This window comes from Triticum dicoccoides, chromosome 1A (assembly GCF_002162155.2).
Source record: "Triticum dicoccoides isolate Atlit2015 ecotype Zavitan chromosome 1A, WEW_v2.0, whole genome shotgun sequence".
NCBI lineage: Eukaryota > Viridiplantae > Streptophyta > Magnoliopsida > Poales > Poaceae > Triticum > Triticum dicoccoides.
Genome location: NC_041380.1, coordinates 300,800,181 through 300,819,858, shown reverse-complemented (window position 1 = coordinate 300,819,858; position 19,678 = coordinate 300,800,181).

The following is a 19,678-nucleotide window of genomic DNA, read 5'->3' as shown; positions in this document are numbered from 1 at the left end:
TGGCAACACATGTGTGGCCATATAGAGCCCCTGGCAATTTGTGCGGAGGTGAGTGAGACAACTGAGGAGATGGTATACAGTCTATAAACAAAGGTGATACCGAATAAAAATTGTTTTCACTGAAATCTGATTGATACGTCAAAACATGATCTTACAGAGGGCACCATAATCACCAAGGCCATTTTATATGTCAGGGGTCTGAGGAGAAGGGGAAAAGCTTTATACAGGTTCTTGAATAAAGTTTTGGTCTACAAAATTCTTTGGACCTCCTGCCGCACGTCTGCGCCGCTTTCGCCTTGAAGAGAGGGGTTCCTTAAGAGGAATGGTCTTCGGCTATTTGTACGAAACCGAGCTCGAAAAGAGTCCTTGTAAGTCCATAGGGTGAATAGGTTTTAATTCACCTGTGTTAAAAGAGAAAAAATAATTAAGGAAAAGGGGAAGGCCATATAGGGTCGAACCGTACTATGGGCCTATCCGTATTGTGCCTCCGCCGATGCCCAAGGTATTTTAAGTGCAGAATTATGCGCGCGTGGTACGAAGTTCGCGGATGTGTGCGGCGACCGGCGAAGGCGAAACTGCTAGTCCAGCTCTGGAATTACCGAGCTGTCGGTAGGCGGAACTGGCCGGTCTTGTTTAATGAAGGTCGGTGGCTTGACGGCCGAGGAGGTGTGCGGCTTGACCAGGCCACTATGTACTTCGGCCGCGATGGCCACAGTATGCTCCTCAATATGGAGGGAGCGTTTCGTGTTTCCATTGATTGTAATGACGCCAGGTGGGCTGGTCATCTTAAGCTTTAAATAAGCATAGTGCGGGACCGCGTTAAACTGGGTGAAAGCGGATCATCTGAGCAGTGCGTGATATCCACTACAGAAGGGGATGATATCGAAGATCAAGTCTTCAGTTTGGAAGTTGTCCGGTGAACCGAAGATGACTTCCAATGTTACTGAGCCCGTACAGCGGGCCTCTACACCGGGTATTACTCCTTTAAAGGTAGTTTTAGTGGGCTTGGTTCTTGACGAATCGATGCCTGTTTTGCGGGCAGTGTCCCGATAAAGCGGGTTGAGACTGTTGCCGCCGTCCATGAGGACTCGCGTAAGGTGGAATCCGTCGATGATTGAATCAAGGACCAGAGCTACCAAACCTCCATGGCGGATACTGGTTGGGTGGTCCTTTCGATCGAAGGTGATTGGACAAGCCGACCATGGGTTGAATTTTGGGGCGACCGGATTGACGGCGTAGACATCCCTTAACGCGCGCTCCCGCTCCCGCTTGGGGATATGTGTGGCATATATCATATTCACCGTTTTTACCTCAGGAGGAAATTTCTGCTGTCCCCTCATGTTCGATGGGCGTGGCTCTTTGTCATCGTCCTCGCTGGGCGGCCCTTTCCCTTTATGTTCGGTGTTAAGATTGCCGGCCTGCTTAAAGACACAACAGTTTCTGTTGGCATGATTGGCAGGCTTATCGGGGGTGCCGTGGATCTGGCAAGGCCGATCGAGTATTCTGTCCAAGCTAGATGGACCATCTCTATTTCCTTTGAATGGCTTCTTCTGTTGATCTGATTTAGATTTGCTGAATCCAGCGTTGAACATTGTGTCTTCGGTATTTTTGTTATTGATTAGACGCTTGTGTTTGTTGCATCGTGGTTTGCCATTGCCGTCCCTGGCTTCAGAGGTGCCGGGGTCGCTGGTGCTATTGCTTTTGCATGCAAGCTAGCTGTCTTCTCCCGCACAAAAGCGGGTCATTAGTGCGGTAAGGGCTGCCATGGACTTCGGCTTTTCTTGGCCGAGGTGTTGGGCGAGCCATTCGTCGCGGGCGCTGTGTTTAAAGGCCGCGGGGGCTTTGGCGTCAGAGCAGTCAACGATTTGGTTCTTTTTAATTAAGAACCTTGTCCAGAGTTTTTGAGCTAACTCTCCGGGTTGCTGGACTATGTGACTGAGGTCATCAACATCCGGGGGCCGTACATAGGTACCTTGGAAGTTGTCTCTAAAGGCGTCTTCCAAGTCTTCCCAGCTGCCGATAGAATTTTTTGGGAGGCTATTTAACCAGTGTCGTGTTGTCCCCTTAAGTTTCATGGGGAGATATTTGATGGCATGTAGGTCATCACCGCGAGCCATGTGTATGTGGAGAAGAAAATCTTCAATCCAGACTGCGGGGTCCCTCGTGTCGTCGTATGAGTCGATGTTTACGGGATTAAACCCTTCTGGGAACTAGTGCTCCATTACCTCATCGGTGAAGCATAGAGGGTGTGCGACGCCTCTGTATTGGGCAATGTCGCGACACAGTTCGAATGAAGTCTATATGCGATTTTTCGGCCCCAGTGAGGTTGTGCTTGTCGTGCCAGGCCTGATGGCCGTCCTCTCGCGCTAGGGCATGTCCCCTTGATCCATAGATTGATCTGGTTTGGTCGCTTCTATTGTCCGGGTCTTGTCATAGGTCGTATGTATATTCTGGAGCCATCATTCCCCTGCTTTTATGGCAAGGTGGTGCGGGCTGGTGCTCGACTTGAGTTGTCATTCTGTCCCAGCCACGCGACGGTCGGTTAGGTCTGTCAGCAGCATTATGCATTGGTGGTATGGGCTCTAGGGCCTCATCGTCGAATTGGGGTAGCATCTTGCGCTTCGGGTAGCTCTTTGTTGGGCATTCGAGGCCGTATTCCTCGGCTGCCAGGACGTTAGTCCATCTATCATTGAGTAAGTCCTGATAAGCTTGAAGCTGCTGCTGCTTCTTTTTCAGGCTTCCTGTGGTGGCGATTAGCCGGCGCTTAAAGCTCTCTTGTTCGAGGGGTTCCTCCGGCATGATGAAATCTTCGTCACCGAGGCTCACATCTTCTTCGGAGGTCGGTAGGTAGTTACTATCCTCCGAGCCCTCGTTCTTGACAAGATCGCCGGGGTTTACCTGCGCATCCTCCCAAACATCATGTTCGGATGTTGGCTCTACAGGGGCTTCAGGGTCTTCGGCATTCTCTGGAGTATTATTGTCTTCAGTGCCGGTATTGACGTCTTTGTCGCGACGCGATTTTGAGCAGCGTCGCCAACGTTGATGCTTCGGAGGGGCTTCGACAGGCTTGTCCTCAACCGGATTCTCCTTGCCAGCGTCGCCATCCTCTTTAGGTGTGTCCACCATGTACACGTCATATGTGGAGGTGGCCGTCCATCGTCCGGTAAACGGAGGGTTTTGGCCTTACTCATCTCTGGCATCGTCGTCCATACTGTCGATGTCTTCGGAGGCGTAATCCAACATGTCGGTTAAATCTTCGACAGTGGCTATGAAGTGGGTGGTGGGTGTGATGCAAAATTCCCCGCTCTCAGCCCCTAGTCTGGGCTGGGCGTAGTTCGGAAGCGATCCTTCTGTAATGGCGAGTTATCACATTAAGTCCAAGGCCTCGTTTAAAGGTGAGGGTTGGACAGAGGAACGAGAGTCCGTGGGGCTGTCCAGAGTCGGAGTCTCTTGGCGGTGCCCGCTTGACATGAACCTCGAGAGTTTGGACCTAGAGTCCGGTGGAGTGTCTGGCGCTTCTCCGACAGCAAGCCCATATGTGCAGAGAGGGCTCTAGAATCCCGTCTTCGGACCTGTCGACCTGCTCTCGATCTAAGGCCAGAGCGGTAGCCAGGGCCATGAACCCTTCGAGGATAAAATCTCCTCGGATATCAGTGACATAGTTTAGGTTCCCGAAACTGATCTGATGACCAGGGGCGTAGCTGTCAATCTGCTCGAGGTGGCCAGTCGAATTGGCATGCAGCGCGAAGCCGCCTAATCCAAAATTTTGGCCCGGGGTGAAGATCTCCCCCAAACAACATTATTGTGGATGATCGAACGAGCCATCGAATCCTTTGCCGATAGCACAAAGGAACTCTCAATGAAAGCACCAATGTCGGTGTCAAAACAGACAGATCTCGGGTAGGGGATCCCGAATTGTGCGTCTAAGGATCGAAGGTAACAGGAGGCAGGGGACACAATGTTTACCCAGGTTCGGGCCCTCTTGATGGAGGTAAAACCCTACGTCCTTCTTGATGACTTTGATGAGTATAGGGGTTACAAGAGTTGATCTACCATGAGATCGTAATGGCTAAACCCTAATGTCTAGCCTGTCTGATTATGACTGCCCCTACGGACTAAAGCCCTCCGGTTTATATAGACACCAGAGGGGGCTAGGGTTTGTACAGAGTCAGTTTACAAAGAAAGGAATCTTCATATACGAATGCCAAGCTTGCCTTCCACGCCAAGGAGAGTCCCAAATGGACTCGGGGGAAATCCTTCTATCTTGTATCTTCACGGCCCACCAGTCCGGAACATGTCACATAGCCCGGACGCCCGAAGACCCCATAATCCAGGACTCCCTCATACACCAAGGGGGAGAATTCTGGGAGCTGGAAATATGGACCTAGAAAAGCTACGTCAAGCTACCTAATCTGCACAACTCCAAATAAGCTGAAACTTCACGGGGATTTTTTATGGAATATATCAGAATTATTGGAGAAAATAACTACAAGAGGGGGGCACCAGGTGGGCACAACCCACCTGGGCGCGCCAGGGGCCCCTGGCGCGCCATGGGGGGCTGTGGCCTCCTCGACCCACCTCCGGTGCCCATATTTTGGTATATAAGTCATTTTGACATAGAAAAAATAAGAGGAGGACTTTCGGCGGAGCGATTCCGCTGGGGGTACTTCCCTCCTGGAGGGGGAAATCATCATCATCATCATCACCAACAACTCTCCCATCTTGGGGAGGGCAATCTCCATCAACATCTTCAACAACACCATCTGCTCTCAAACCCTAGTTCATCTCTTGTGTTTAATCTTGTTACTGGAACTATAGATTGGTACTTGTGGGTGACTAGTAGTGTTGATTACATCTTGTAGTTGATTACTATATGGTTTATTTGGTGGAAGATTATATGTTTAGATCCAATATGCTATTTAATACCCCTCTGATCATGAGCATGTTTATCATTTGTGAGTAGTTATCTTTGTTCTTGAGGTCACGCGAGAAATCATGTTGCAAGAAATCATGTGAATTTGATATGTCTTCGATATTTTGATAGTATGTATGTTGTGATTCCCTTAGTGGTGTCATGTGAACATCGACTACATGACACTTCACCATATTTGGGCCCAAGTGCTTCATTTCCCTCCCTTATCATCATTCCCCTTCTGATCCACCCCAAAATAACCTTTGGAATATTTTTCTTAAATGAAAAATATTCATTTCTCTCTCAAAAACCCTAGCTAGATCACTATGCTCCAAAGCAACCCTAATTTTTATGGCTCGGAAAAATCTGAGATAATTCACAAATATTCTTTGAACCCTAGAGCACCTTCCTCAGCAAAAATATTTCATCACTTTTTGGAATATTTTTGCTACAGAAAATATTTTCTGTTCTGGACAGAAATGGTGGTTTCTACAGCAACTACCATTTTACTTGCTCCATTGTGCCTGGTTTTTCTTGTGCATCTTCACCTTAGTAACTCATGGCTAACCTCCAAAGCACAGCCTCCAACTCCCAGCCATTTGACTTCAGTAACCTCTAAAAGTTACTGACCAGAAACTTACCTGGCATGTAAAAACTTCTCTACTACACCTGGATCCAAACCAAAGCGTGGTGACCTCTCAATCTACCACGAACAACACGCCAGACATGAAGTTTAGGCTTAGCTTGGCCTGATGTCATACTCCACGCGGTGACCGCGTTCGTCCAGGGGTGCTGGCATGCGTGTTGACGCGCTCTAAGTGCCGCCGAACGCTCTGTCCACGTGTGCTCACTTCCCCCGCCTGCCGTAGCACGCCAAACTTCGCCACCATATTTGTCTCAACGCCCTTGAAACTAGCTTAGTTGGTAAAGAAGCTAAGATATAATTGTGGTAATGATAAAATGATTTGTTATGCATATGGATAATGGATTAGAGTTATTTTCTTACATAAATAAAAATGGTTAAATTTGCTAGAAAAATATCCCGTTAAGTGCTTGTTTAGCCAATTTACCTAATTTACAGAATGTTTGAGCCTAAGTTGATTGGTAAAGAAATGAGGATTTGCTTGCGATGATGATAGTAGAAGCTTTGCTATGCATGTGAGGAATTAATCAGAATTATTTTCTTGCATGAGAAAATAATATTGCTTACTGCAAAATAAATGGTTAAAGTAAGACCAGGAAAGTAATATAAGTTGTTGATGCTTATGTATAGTGTGAATATGGTTGACATCAGTCATTTCCGTATTATGTGACGCATGTGTAGTATTGCATTTCATGGCATGCTATGACACCAGTCATTCTCATTTTAAGTTGAACCTGAATATAACTCAACCTAAATATATCATTGACTGGTTCATGGTGCCGCTGAATCGAGATTTTCCCAGTGCAACCACATTTGCCTTTGTGGGAAGGCCTTGATTTGTTCCATTGACATGCCTCTGGTCTGTGCCTCCAACTAGGGAAGGTTATGGGCGTGCTTACCCTGGCCCAGTAAGCAGTCATAACCTTGTGTGCCCCTGTTTGAGATTTTTGGTACCGGTCCCCGTGAGGGAAGTTTTGGCCACGACGGTGGTCGGTGTGTCTTTGGTAGACACGGGGCCACCCAGGACTAGCCCGCTGGGATTGGGTCGGAGTGGCCGGGAGAGTGTCATGGAAATGGAAGGGTTTCGTCAGAATGCCGTTGGTCCACCCGAATGGGAGTGCGAGGCCATGGGTTCCGAGGTGTGGGTACATTGTGCTACCTCTGTAGAGTGTATAATCTATTGATAGCCGAGTCCACGGTTACGGACAACTCGTAGTAGGTCCCACCATGAGTCAACGTTTAATAAACATGCACACTAAGTTATGATCATTGCACTGAAGATGATGGCTGAAAGGCCATCGAGATGTTCAAGACCACGATGGTGGTTTGGTGGTGATCGCCATAAGGATCACGAGTTACTTTGGTGGTGATCGCCGTAAGGATCATGAGTTACTTTGGTGGTGATCGCCGTAAGGATAATGAGTTACTTTGGTGGTGATCGCCGTAAGGATCACGAGTTACTTTGGTGGTGATCGCCGTAAGGATCACGACTTACTTTGGTGGTGATCCCCATAAGGATCACAAGTTACTCTGGTTAAAACCACGATGGTGGTTTGGTGGTGATCCGAGAACGATCACGATTGGTAAGGCGGTACCGAGGGATGTTTATCCCAGGAGCATGAGCACAGCATGTTGGAACATTATTGCATTATTAATTGGTTAAATATCATGGTATTGTTTGTCATTATGATTATGCCTGTTGTGAGCTTGCAAGTATATTCAATGTACTGACCTGGCGTGTCATGCCAGATTTCAGGAAAGTTTTGTTGGAAAGGAGCGCTGCTCGAGTCTAGATCGTGTCCACATCAGTGTCCCTGTGATATGGAGTTCCTGCTACGACGTTGTTCCACTGCCGCGTAGTTGTTATGATCGAGGCCCCTTTATGTTCACTAAATATTGTACATATTGTTCAGCCGCACCGTGTGTGCTGCTCGGCCTCAACATCTGTTGTAATATAAACTCTGAGTCGCTAGCATCAATAAAGCGGCTGTTTTTCTGTACCAAGATGTTGTGTGTTGCCAGAAGACATGGTCTCTGGGCTGGCAATGTAGTGTAAACCGGTTGCTCTGAGCCGGGGTGCCACACCGCTTGGTATCAGAGCCGCGCTGACTGTAGGCCACGCTAGACTACGATGTGTAACTGGATGTTAGATACGAGTTTAAGTTGAGTGTCGGTAGCAATTGTAGCTAGTTGTTGCATTGCATGCACTTGATTTATATTTTTATGCTAACCTGCTAATGGTTGTGAGTGTAGATGGCTCCGGTGCCGTATCCGTGCCAGCTGCAGCTGATGCCGTACACGTCACCGCACCTTCTTCGTAACGTGTGGCGTCGGTTGTACCCCCTCGGAGACGATCCAATCTATCGTGTGTATCGGGAGCGTCTAGCTGATTTAGTGTATGAGTATCACGCAGTGGTTACTATGCGCACTAGTTCCGATTCCGGCTCTTACACTCGTACCTCTCGGAGCGGTTACGCCGCTACCGCTTCTCAGGTTGTCCAGTTAGCTGCATTCGAGGTCCTTGTTGAGCTTCGCTACAACGAGATCCGAATGCAAAACCATCCAGGTTTCTTTTACTACTCTTCTCTACACAATAATGGTAGTGTCCGTTTCCAGATCATTGATCCGGAGTCTGATAGCATTGCTAGCCACCTTGCTCGTTATGTCACTTCTAGCTATCTTATGATCCACGAGCTGGCTCGAGAGCTGACTCGTGCCCGTACTGCTTTAGCCGCTGCTTTGGTCACTACTAGATCTGCCACTACTCCATCTTCTCTGGGATTTACTCCCTATATTCCAGCCAATTCTAGTTCCCCTGTTTCACCGGTTACTCCCCCGAGTAGTTCAGGCACTTCGACGGTGAGCCCTCTCCGTACTCCTACCGAGTGGGTTTCACTTCTCTCTACTCCTGTAGCCCCGATGCTTCATCCTGCCCCTGCCCCGGAGGGAGAGCCCTCGAGGCAGCGTCGTCGTGTTACCTTTAACCCTGAGGTTACCGTTAACCACGCCAGTTCAGGATCCAAGTCCGCTTCAGGGGAGGACACCACAGCACCAGCAGAGCAGTAGTACCTCGGAATATTCACAGTCATCGAGATAATGTACGGATGTAGCCGTACGAGTCATGATGTTTTGTTGCATGTATGAGAGTAATTGAACCTGTCATGTTGTTTATCTTTCATGTATGAGTCTATGTACAATTATGTTGGGACTTTATTCGCTGTATTTTCTTCGCTCTTTTGTTTTCTTCTGGGATTGTCACTAGCTTTTCCCCAAATTTATTCTTGGATGTTTCTCATCTCGATTGCGTTGTCTTGGGAAAAATCCACAATAGGATGACACGGGGAGGCAGCAGTAGAAACGTCCGTGAGGGAACTCCTGTTCGTCGTTCCGCACGACAGGCAGGACATTCTCCCGAGCCGTACGTTCCACCACCGCCTCCACCGCCAAATCCACCCTCCACCGAGCAAAATCTGCATATGTTTGAGGAAAGAAGGAACAATGATCTGCTTGAAATATTAAGAAGTATGCAAGCTATGGTTGGACAGAATGGAAATCAGAAAGGTCATTACTCAAAGCTGTCAGATTTTCAAAGGACCAAGCCACCCAGTTTCAGTCAGATTGTTGACCCATTGGATGCACACGATTGGTTACGTACCATTGAGAAAAAGCTTGAGATTGCTCGTACTGAAGAAAATTATAAAGTTCCATTTGCAACTCATTACCTTGAAGGCATTACTACCATATGGTGGGAAAATGCAACGGCCATGTGGCCTGCTGATGAAGAAATCACATGGGAACATTTAAGGATCAGTTCCAGAAATATCATATCCCTACTGGAGTTATGAAGGTTAAGCAGCGTGAATTTCTCGCACTCGTCCAAGGAAACCAGTCTGTGGGGGAATATTTGCAAAAATTTAATCATCTGGCCCGTTACTCCCTTCATGACGTGGCCACCGAGGAAAGGAAGATTGCCGATTTCTTGGAGGCTTAAACCCGCAACTCCGGTGTACTCTCAGTATGTTTGATTTCCCAGATTTCCAAACTTCGGTGAACAAGGCTTTCATTGCTGAACGAGAGCACAAGCTTGTATTAGATAATAGGCCTGCCAACAACAACGACAACAAGCGTAAGTTTGAGCCAAAGAAGGATAGGCAACCAGGGCAAAAGGCTTGAACCTGGCAACAGACTCAGGTGGAATACAAGCCCAATCGGCAACAGAATGTTAACAAGACCACCACTCAAGTCAAGAATGTCGTGACCAACCCAATATGTGAGGAGCGTCAGCGCAGTAATTTGTGCTTCAATTGTGGGCAGAACGGGCATTATGCCAAACAGTGCCCCAAGAACAACAGGGCGAATGCCCCGTTCAGGCCACAAGTCAACCTTATAGAGTCATGCCCGACCCAGCATAACATTACTGGGTATGTGCATCATCTCTCAGCCGACGAAGCACAAGAGAACCCCGAAGTCGTCATTGGTATGTTTTCTATTAATGACATACCTGCCGTAATTCTATTTGACTCTGGGCTTCCCATTCTTTTATTTCTCGGAGTTTTGCTACCCAAATTTTTTTTCCTTGTACACTTTTGGGCAAAAATATGCTGGTACAAAACCCGGGATCTCTAATCAAGAGCAAGATGGTCTGCCGCGATCTGGAAATCAATATCAACGGAGTCTACTTTCCAACCTCTGATAATTATTGAGTCTAAAAAGTTGGATATTATATTGGGTATGAATTGGTTGACCCAATATCAAGTTTGTATAAACCGCGCAACACGAGAAGTCACTTTGACCAGTCTGAACGGGTAGACTACCAAATTCTACGCTCGTAAGAAAATACCCAAGCAAGAATTGGTTTTCACCATTGTGGCTAAATTGGAACTAATTCCCGTGGTCAGTGAGTACCCTGATGTATTTCCGGAAGAATTGCCAGGCATGCCACCAGACCGAGAACTGGAATTTGCAATAGATCTTGTGCCCAGAACTGCACCATTATACAAGAAGTATTTTTTTTGCGAATACGCAAAAGGCCTGTGTATCATTGCATTGATAGGTAGAAAAAGGTCAAACAGGTTTTGCAGCATTTGCTCACGGGCTGCTCCTTCTCCCGCCAGGTGTGGCACGAGGTTCTCTCCTGGTGCCGATCCACCGCCACGATCCCGAGCCACGATGACGAGTTTGCCGACTGGCTCGCCACTGCCATCGCCGACTCTCCACGCTGTCTTCGACGCGGGCTTGCCTTCGTCGCCATCCTCACTGCCTGGTGGCTCTGGAAGCACCGCAACGGCAGCACTTTTGACGGCGATTGCCCCTCCGTTTGCCACACCGTCACCGCGATCATAGATGAGGCAAGACTCTGGGCACGTGCGGGCGCCACGCACTTGGCGAAGATCATCCCAGAGACGTAGCCTAGGGCTTTCAATGGTGGCCGATGCACCACCTCTTCTTGCGTCCAGGCTACCCCAACATGCCATCCCTGTGCACATGTTGGCTAGCCTCATCCCTTGTATCATATTACAAGAAGTATTGTCGAATGCCCTCATCAGAATTAGTGGAGCTAAAGAAACAGCTTGATGAACTGCTCCAGAAAGGATATATTCGTCCCAGCTCTTCACCATGTGGATCACCCGCTATTTTTGTGGACAAAAAGGATGGCAGTCTCCGCATGTGCGTAGATTACCGCCAGTTGAATGAGGTCACCATCAAAAATATATACCGGCTGCCAAGGATTGATGATTTGTTTGATCAGCTCAGTGGGGCTAAAGTATTCTCTAAGATCGATTTACGGACCGGATATCATCAGCTCAAGATTAAAAAAGAAGATATTCCTAAGACCGCATTCACTACTCGGTACGATCTTTATGAATATACCGTGATGTCCTTTGGTCTCACCAATGCCCCTGATTTCTTCATGCATATGATGAACAAAGTATTCATGGACTTCCTCGACAAATTCGTGGTAGTCTTCATCGATGACATCCTCATTTACTCCAAGGGTGAAGACGAGCACAAGGATCACCTTCGAGCAGTGCTACAATGGCTCCACGACCATTAGCTTTATGCCAAATTCAGTAAATGTAAGTTTTGGCTCAAGCAAGTTGGGTTTCTCGGACATGTACTATCCGCCGAAGGTATAGCCGTGGACCCGAGCAAAGTAAAGGATGTGCTCGACTGGCTGCCGCCCACGACAGTGACACAGATCCGGAGTTTTGTGGGATTAGCTGGATATTACCGTCGTTTCATCGAAGGGTTTTCCAAGATTTCTAAACCCATGACGGAGCTACTCAAAAAGGATAAGAAGTTTGAATGGACGAGGACTGTAAGAAAAGTTTCAATGAGCTAAAGATACGGCTGACAACCGCACCTGAGTTGACTCTCCCAGACATTTATTGCAACTTTGATGTGTACTGTGACGCCTCCAGGCAAGGACTTGGTTGCGTACTTATGCAAGACAGCAAGGTAGTAGCATATGCATTGTGACAGTTATGACCTCACAAGGGAAACTATCCTACTCATGATTTGGAATTGGCTACGGTGGTTCATGCGCTAAAAATTTGGAGACACTACCTCATTGGAAAAAGGTGCCAAATTTTTACTGATCATCAGAGCCTTAAATACATATTTACTCAGCCGGATTTAAATCTCCGTCAACGAAGATGGCTAGAGTTGGTCAAGGATTATGATCTTGGAATAAATTATCACCCGGGTAAGGCCAACGTGGCTGCCGATGCCCTTAGTAGAAAGCCTGTTAGCTTAAATGCCATACTGAAATCCTTGCCTCTCAAACTCCAAGAGGAGATCACTCAGCTCAACCTGGTCATAGTGGATGCTGGCCTCGCTAATACTTTGTAAGTTACCCCCACACTTGAGGAAGAGATCCGCAAGGCCCAGATGATACGTCTCCAACGTATCTATAATTTTTGATTGCTCCATGTTATATTATCTACTGTTTTGGACTATATTGGGCTTTATTTTCCACTTTTATATTATTTTTGGGACTAACCTATTAACCGGAGGCCCAGCCCAGAATTGCTGTTTTATTTGCCTATTTCAGTGTTTCGGAGAAACAGGATATCAAACGGAGTCCAAACGGAATAAAATCTTCGGGAACGTGATTTTCTCACCGAACATGATCCAGGAGACTTGGACCCTACTCCAAGGAGTCAAAGAGGAGGTCACGAGGTTGTGGGGCGCCCCCCCTAGGGCGCACCCCCTGCCTCGTGGGCCCCTCGGTGCTCCACCGACATACTCCTTCCTCCTATATATCCACACGTACCCCCAAATGATCAAAACAGGAGCCAAAAACCTAATTTCACCGCCGCAACTTTCTGTATCCATGAGATCCCATCTTGGGGCCTGTTTCGGAGCTCCACCAGAAGAGGGCCGTCATCACGGAGGGCTTCTACATCATCCTAGCCCCTCCTATGAAGTGTGAGTAGTTTACCTCAGACCTTCGGGTCCATAGTTAGTAGCTAGATGGCTTATTCTCTCTTTTTGGATCTCAATATAAAGTTCTCCCCTCTCTTGTGGAGATCTATTCGATGTAATCTTCTTTTGTGGTGTGTTTGTTGAGATCGATGAATTGTGGGTTTATGATCAAGTCTATCTATGAATAATATTTGAATCTTCTCTGAATTCTTTTATGTATGATAGGTTATCTTTGCAAGTATCTTCGAATTATCCGTTTGGTTTGGCCAACTAGATTGGTAGTTCTTTCCATGGGAGAAGTGCTTAGCTTTGGGTTCGATCTTGCGGTGTTCTTTCCCAGTGACAGAAGGGGCAGCAAGGCACGTATTGCATCGTTGCCATCGAGGATAACAAGATGGGGTTTATTTCATATTGCATGAATTTATCTCTCTACATCATGTCATCTTGCTTAAGGCGTTACTCTGTTTTTAACTTAATACTCTAGATGCATGCTGGATAGCGGTCGATGAGTGGAGTAATAGTAGTAGATGCAGAATCGTTTCGATCTACTTGTCACAGACGTGATGCCTATATACATGATCATGCCCAGATATTCTCATAACTATGCTCAATTCCGTCAATTGCTCAACAGTAATTTGTTTAGCCACCATAGAATACTTATGCTCTTGAGAGAAGCCACTAGTGAAACCTATGGCCCCCGGGTCTATTCTCATCATATCAATCTCCATCACTTTAATCTTGCTTTGCTTTTTTACTTTGCCTTTACTTTTTACTTTGCATCTTTATACCAAAAATACCAAAAATATTACATCTATCAGATCTCACTCTCGTAAGTGACCGTGAAGGGATTGACAACCCCTAATCGCGTTGGTTGCGAGTAGCTATCGTTTTGTGCAGGTACGAGGGACTTGAGCGTGGCCTCCTACTGGATTGATACCTTGGTTCTCAAAAACTGAGGGAAATACTTACGCTACTCTGCTGCATCATCCCTTCCTCTTCGGGGAAAACCAACGCAAGCTCAAGACGTAGCAGGAAGGATTTCTGGCGCCGTTGCCAGGGAGCCTACGCAAAAAGTCAACATACCAAGTACCCATCACAATCCCTATCTCTCGTATTACATTATTTTCCATTTGCCTCTCGTTTTCCTCTCCCCCACTTCACCCTTGCCGTTTTATTCTCCCTCTCTCTCTATCCCCCCTCTCTATTTGCCTCTTTTGCCCGCTTGCTTTTTGTTTGCTCGTGTGTTAGATTGCTTGTTTGTCGCGATGGCTCAAGATACTACCAAATTGTGTGACTTCACCAATACCAATAATAATGATTTCCTTAGCACTCCAATTGATCCTCTTATCGAGGTTGAATCTTGTGAAATTAATACTGCCTTGTTGAATCTTGTTATGAAAGATCAATTCGCCGGCCTTCCTAGTGAAGATGCCGCTACTCATCTGAATAACTTCGTTGATTTATGTGATATGCAAAAGAAAAAAGATGTCAATAATCATGTTGTTAAATTGAAGCTATTTCCTTTTTTGCTTAGAGATCGTGCTAAAGCTTGGTTTTCGTCTTTGCCTAAAAATAGTATTGATTCATGGAACAAGTGCAAAGATGCTTTTATCTCTAAGTATTTTCCTCCCGCTAAGATCATCTCTCTTAGAAACGATATTATGAAATTTAAACAACTTGATCATGAACATGTTGCACAAGCTTGGGAGAGAATGAAATTAATGATACGTAATTGCCCTACTCATGGTTTGAATTTGTGGATGATCATACAAATTTTTTATGCCGGATTGAATTTTTCTTCTAGAAATCTTTTAGATTCGGCCGCGGCACTTTTATGGAAATCACTTTAGGAGATGCCACTAAACTCCTAGATAATATTATGGTTAATTATTCTCAATGGCATACTGAAAGATCTTCTAATAAAAAAGTGCATGCGATAGAAGAAATCAATGTGTTGAGTGGAAAGATGGATGAACTTATGAAATTATTTGCTACTAAGCGTGTTTCTTCTGATCCTAATGATATGCCTTTGTCTACTTTGATTGAGAATAACAATGAATCTATGGATGTGAATTTTGTTGGTAGGAATAATTTTGGTACCAACGCTTATAGAGGGAATTTTAATCCTAGGCCATATCCTAGTAATCCTTCTAATAATTATGGGAATTCCTATAACAACTCTTATGGAAATTATAATAAGATGCCCTCTGAATTTGAGAATAGTGTTAAAGAGTTTATGAATTCATAAAAGAATTTTAATGCTTTGCTTGAAGAGAAATTGCTTAAAGTTGATGATTTTGCTAGAAACGTTGATAGAATTTCTCTTGAGATTGATTCTTTAAAGATTAGATCTATTCCTCCTAAGCATGATATCAATGAGTCTCTCAAAGCCATGAGAATTTCCATTGATGAGTGCAAGGAAAGAACCGCTAGGATGCGTGCTTCCAAAGATGCCTTTATTAAAGCGTGTTCTTCCAATTCCTATGAAAATGAAGATGAAGATCTAAAAGTTATTGATGTGTCCCCTATTAAATCTTTATTTTGCAATATAAATCTTGATGAAACTCAATATGATCTTCCTTTACCTAGAAGGCGTTCTAAAAATTCGGAGTATTTAGATCTTAATGATGAAATTGATTTAAGTGGGATTGAAAGAAATAAAAATCTAGATGTTGCTAAACCCACTATATTGGATTTCAAGGAATTTAATTATGAAAGTTGCTCTTTAATTGATTGTATTTCCTTGTTGCAATCCGTGCTAAATTCTCCACATGCTTATAGTCAAAATAAAGCCTTCACCGAACATATTGTTGATGCCTTGATGCAATCTTATGAAGAAAAACTTGAGTTGAAAGTTTCTACCCCTAGAAAACTCTATGATGAGTGGGAACCAACTATTAAAATTAATATTAAAGATCATGAGTTTTATGCTTTGTGTGATTTGGGTGCTAGTGTCTCCACTATTCCCAAAACTTTATGTGACTTGCTAGATTTCCGCAATTTTGATGATTGCTCTCTAAATTTGCATCTCGTGGATTCTACTATTAAGAAACCTATGGGAAGGATTAATGATATTCTTATTGTTGCAAATAGGAATTATGTGCCCGTAGATTTCATTGTTCTTGATATAGATTGCAATCCTTCTTGCCCTATTATTCTTGGTAGACCTTTCCTTAGAACGGTTGGTGCGATTATTGATATAAAGGAAGGGAATATTAGATTTCAATTTCCATTAAAAGGGGCATGGAACACTTTCCAAGAAATAAAATAAAATTTCCATATGAAACTATCATGAGAGCCACTTATGGATTGCCTACCAAAGATGGCAATACCTAGATCTATCCTCGCTTTTATGCCTAGCTAGGGGCGTTAAACGATATCGCTTGTTGGGAGGCAACCCAATTTTATTTTTATTCCTTGATTTTTGCTCCTGCTTAGTAATAAATAAATTATTTAGCCTCTGTTTTGGTTTTTTTTGTGTTTAATTAGTGTTTTTGCCAAGTAGAACCGTTGGGAAGACTTGGGGAAAGTCTTGTTGAACTTGCTGTAAAAAACAGAAACTTTAGCGCTCACAAGAACTTCTGTCATTTTTATTTGAAGAGTGCTATTTAGTTAATTATTTTTGAAGATGATTAATAGATAAATTTCTCACGTCCAGAAATTTAGTTTAGAATTTTTTGGGTTCCATATCTTGCGCTAGCTACAGATTACTAGAGACTGTTCTGTTTTTGACAGATTCTGTTTTTCGTGTGTTGTTTGCTTATTTTGATGAATCTATGGATAGTAAAATAGTTTATAATCCATAGAGAAGTTGGAATACAGTAGGTTTAACACCAATATAAATAAAGAATGAGTTCATTACAGTACCTTGAAGTGGTATTTTGTTTTCTTTCGCTAACGGAGCTCACGAGTTTTCTATTTTGAGTTTTGTGTTGTGAAGTTTTCAAGTTTTGTGTGAATTCTTTTGATGGATTATGGAACAAGGAGTGGCAAGAGCCTAAGCTTGGGGATGCCCATGGCACCCCCAATATAATCCAAGGACACCAATAAGTCAAAGCTTGGGGATGCCCCGGGAGGCATCCCCTCTTTTGGTCACTTCCATCGGGAGCTATATTTTTATTCACCAACATGATATGTGTTTTGCTTGGAGCGTCTTGTATTATTTGCATCTTTGTGTCTTAGTATGCCACAATCATCCTTGCTGTACACACCTTTTTAGAGAGCCATACATGAATTAAAATTTGATAGAATACTCTATGTGCTTAACTTATATCTTTTGAGCTAAGTAGTTTTGCTCTATGTGCTTCACTTATATCTTTTGAGCGTTATAATTTTGCTCTATGTGCTTCACTTAGATATTTTAGAGCACGATGGTGGATTTGTTATAAAGAAACTATTTATCTCTCATGCTTCACTTAAATTATTTTGAGAGTCTCTTAATAGCATGGTAATTTGCTTAATAATAATATGCTTGGTATTCAAGATTTGTGAAACTTTCTTTTGAGTGTGTTGAATACTAAGAAACGATTGAAGCTTGATAATTGTTTTGAGATATGGAGATGATAATATTAAAGTCATGCTAGTTGAGTATTTGTGAATTTAAAGAATACTTGTGTTAAAGTTTGTGATTCCCGTAGTATGCACGTATGGTGAACCGTTATGTGATGAGGTCGGAGCATGATTTATTTATTGATTGTCTTCCTTATGAGTGGCGGTCGGGGACGAGCGATGGTCTTTTCCTACCAATCTATCCCCCTAGGAGCATGCGCGTAATACTTTGCTTTGATAACTTCTAGATTTTTGCAATAAGTATATGAGTTCTTTATGATTAATGTTGAGTCCATGGATTATACGCACTCTCACCCTTCCACCTTTGCTAGCCTCTCTAATACCGCGCACCTTTCGCCGGTATCATACACCTACCATATACCTTCCTTAAAACAGCCACCATACCTACCTATCATGGCATTTCCATAGCCATTCCGAGATATATTGCCATGCAACTTTCCACCGTTCCGTTCATGACACATTCCATCATTGTCATATTGCATATCCCGGTACACCGCCGGATGCATTCACATAGAGTCATATTTTGTACTAAGTATCGAGTTGTAATTGTTGAGTTGTAATAAAAATAAAAGTGTGATGATCATCATTATTAGAGCATTGTCCCAGTGAGGAAAGGATGATGGAGACTATGATTCCGCCATAAGTCGGGATGAGACTCCGGACGAAAAATAAATAAAAGAGGCCAAAGAAGCCCAAATAAAAAAAGAAAGAAAAGAGGCCATAAAAAAAGAAGAGAAAAGGACCAAATAAAAAATATATAGAAAAAGAGAGAAGGGACAATGTTACTATCCTTTTACCACACTTGTGCTTCAAAGTAGCACCATGATCTTCATAGTAGAGAGTCTCTCATGTTATCACTTTCATATACTAGTGGAAATTTTACATTATAGAACTTGGCTTGTATATTCCGATGATGGGCTTCCTCAAATTGCCCTAGGTCTTCATGAGCAAGCAAGTTGGATGCACACCCACTTAGTTTCTTTTTGAGCTTTCATATACTTATAGCTCCAGTGCATCCGTTGCATGGCAATCCCTACTCACTCACATTGATATGTATTGATGGGAATCTCCATTGCCCGTTGATGCGCCTGGTTGAGGTGAGACTATCTTCTCCTTTTTGTCTTCTCCACAACCACCATTCTATTATAGTGCTATATCCATGGCTCACGCTCATGTATTGCATGAACATTGAAAAAGTTTTGAAAAAGTTAGAGTATGAAACAATTGCTTGGCTTGTCATCGGGGTTGTGCATGATTTAAATACTTTGTGTGGTGAAGATAGAGCATAGCCAGACTATATGATTTTGCAGGGATAACTTTCTTTGGCCATGTTATTTTGAGAAGACATAATTGCTTTGTTAGTATGCTTGAAGTATTATTATTTTTATGTCAATGTAAACTTTTGTCTTGAATCTTTCGAATCTTAATATTCATATCACAATTAAGAAGATTTGCATTGAAATTATGCCAAGTAGCACTCCACATCAAAAATTCTCTTTTTATCATTTACCTACTCGAGGACGAGCATGAATTAAGCTTGGGGATGCCTGATACGTCTCCAACGTATCTATAATTTTTGATTGCTCCATGCTATATTATCTACTGTTTTGGACTATATTGGGCTTTATTTTCCACTTTTATATTTTTTTTGGACTAACCTATTAACCGGAGGCCCAGCCCAGAATTGCTGTTTTTTTGCCTATTTCAGTGTTTCGGATAAACGGAATATCAAACGGAGTCCAAACAGAATAAAATCTTCGAAAACGTGATTTTCTCACCGAACGTGATCCAGGAGACTTGGACCCTACTGCAAGGGATCAAAGAGGTGGTCATGAGGGTGGGGGCGCGCCCCCACCCTAGGGCGCGCCCCCTGCCTCGTGTGCCCCTCGGTGCTCCACCGACGTACTCCTTCCTCCTATACATACACACGTACCCCCAAACGATCAGAACAGGAGCCAAAAACCTAATTCCACCGCCGCAACTTTCTGTATCCATGAGATCCCATCTTGGGGCCTGTTCCGGAGCTCCGCCGGAAGAGGGCCGTCATCACGGAGGGCTTCTACATCATCCTAGTCCCTCCGATGAAGTGTGAGTAGTTTACCTCAGACCTTCGGGTCCATAGTTAG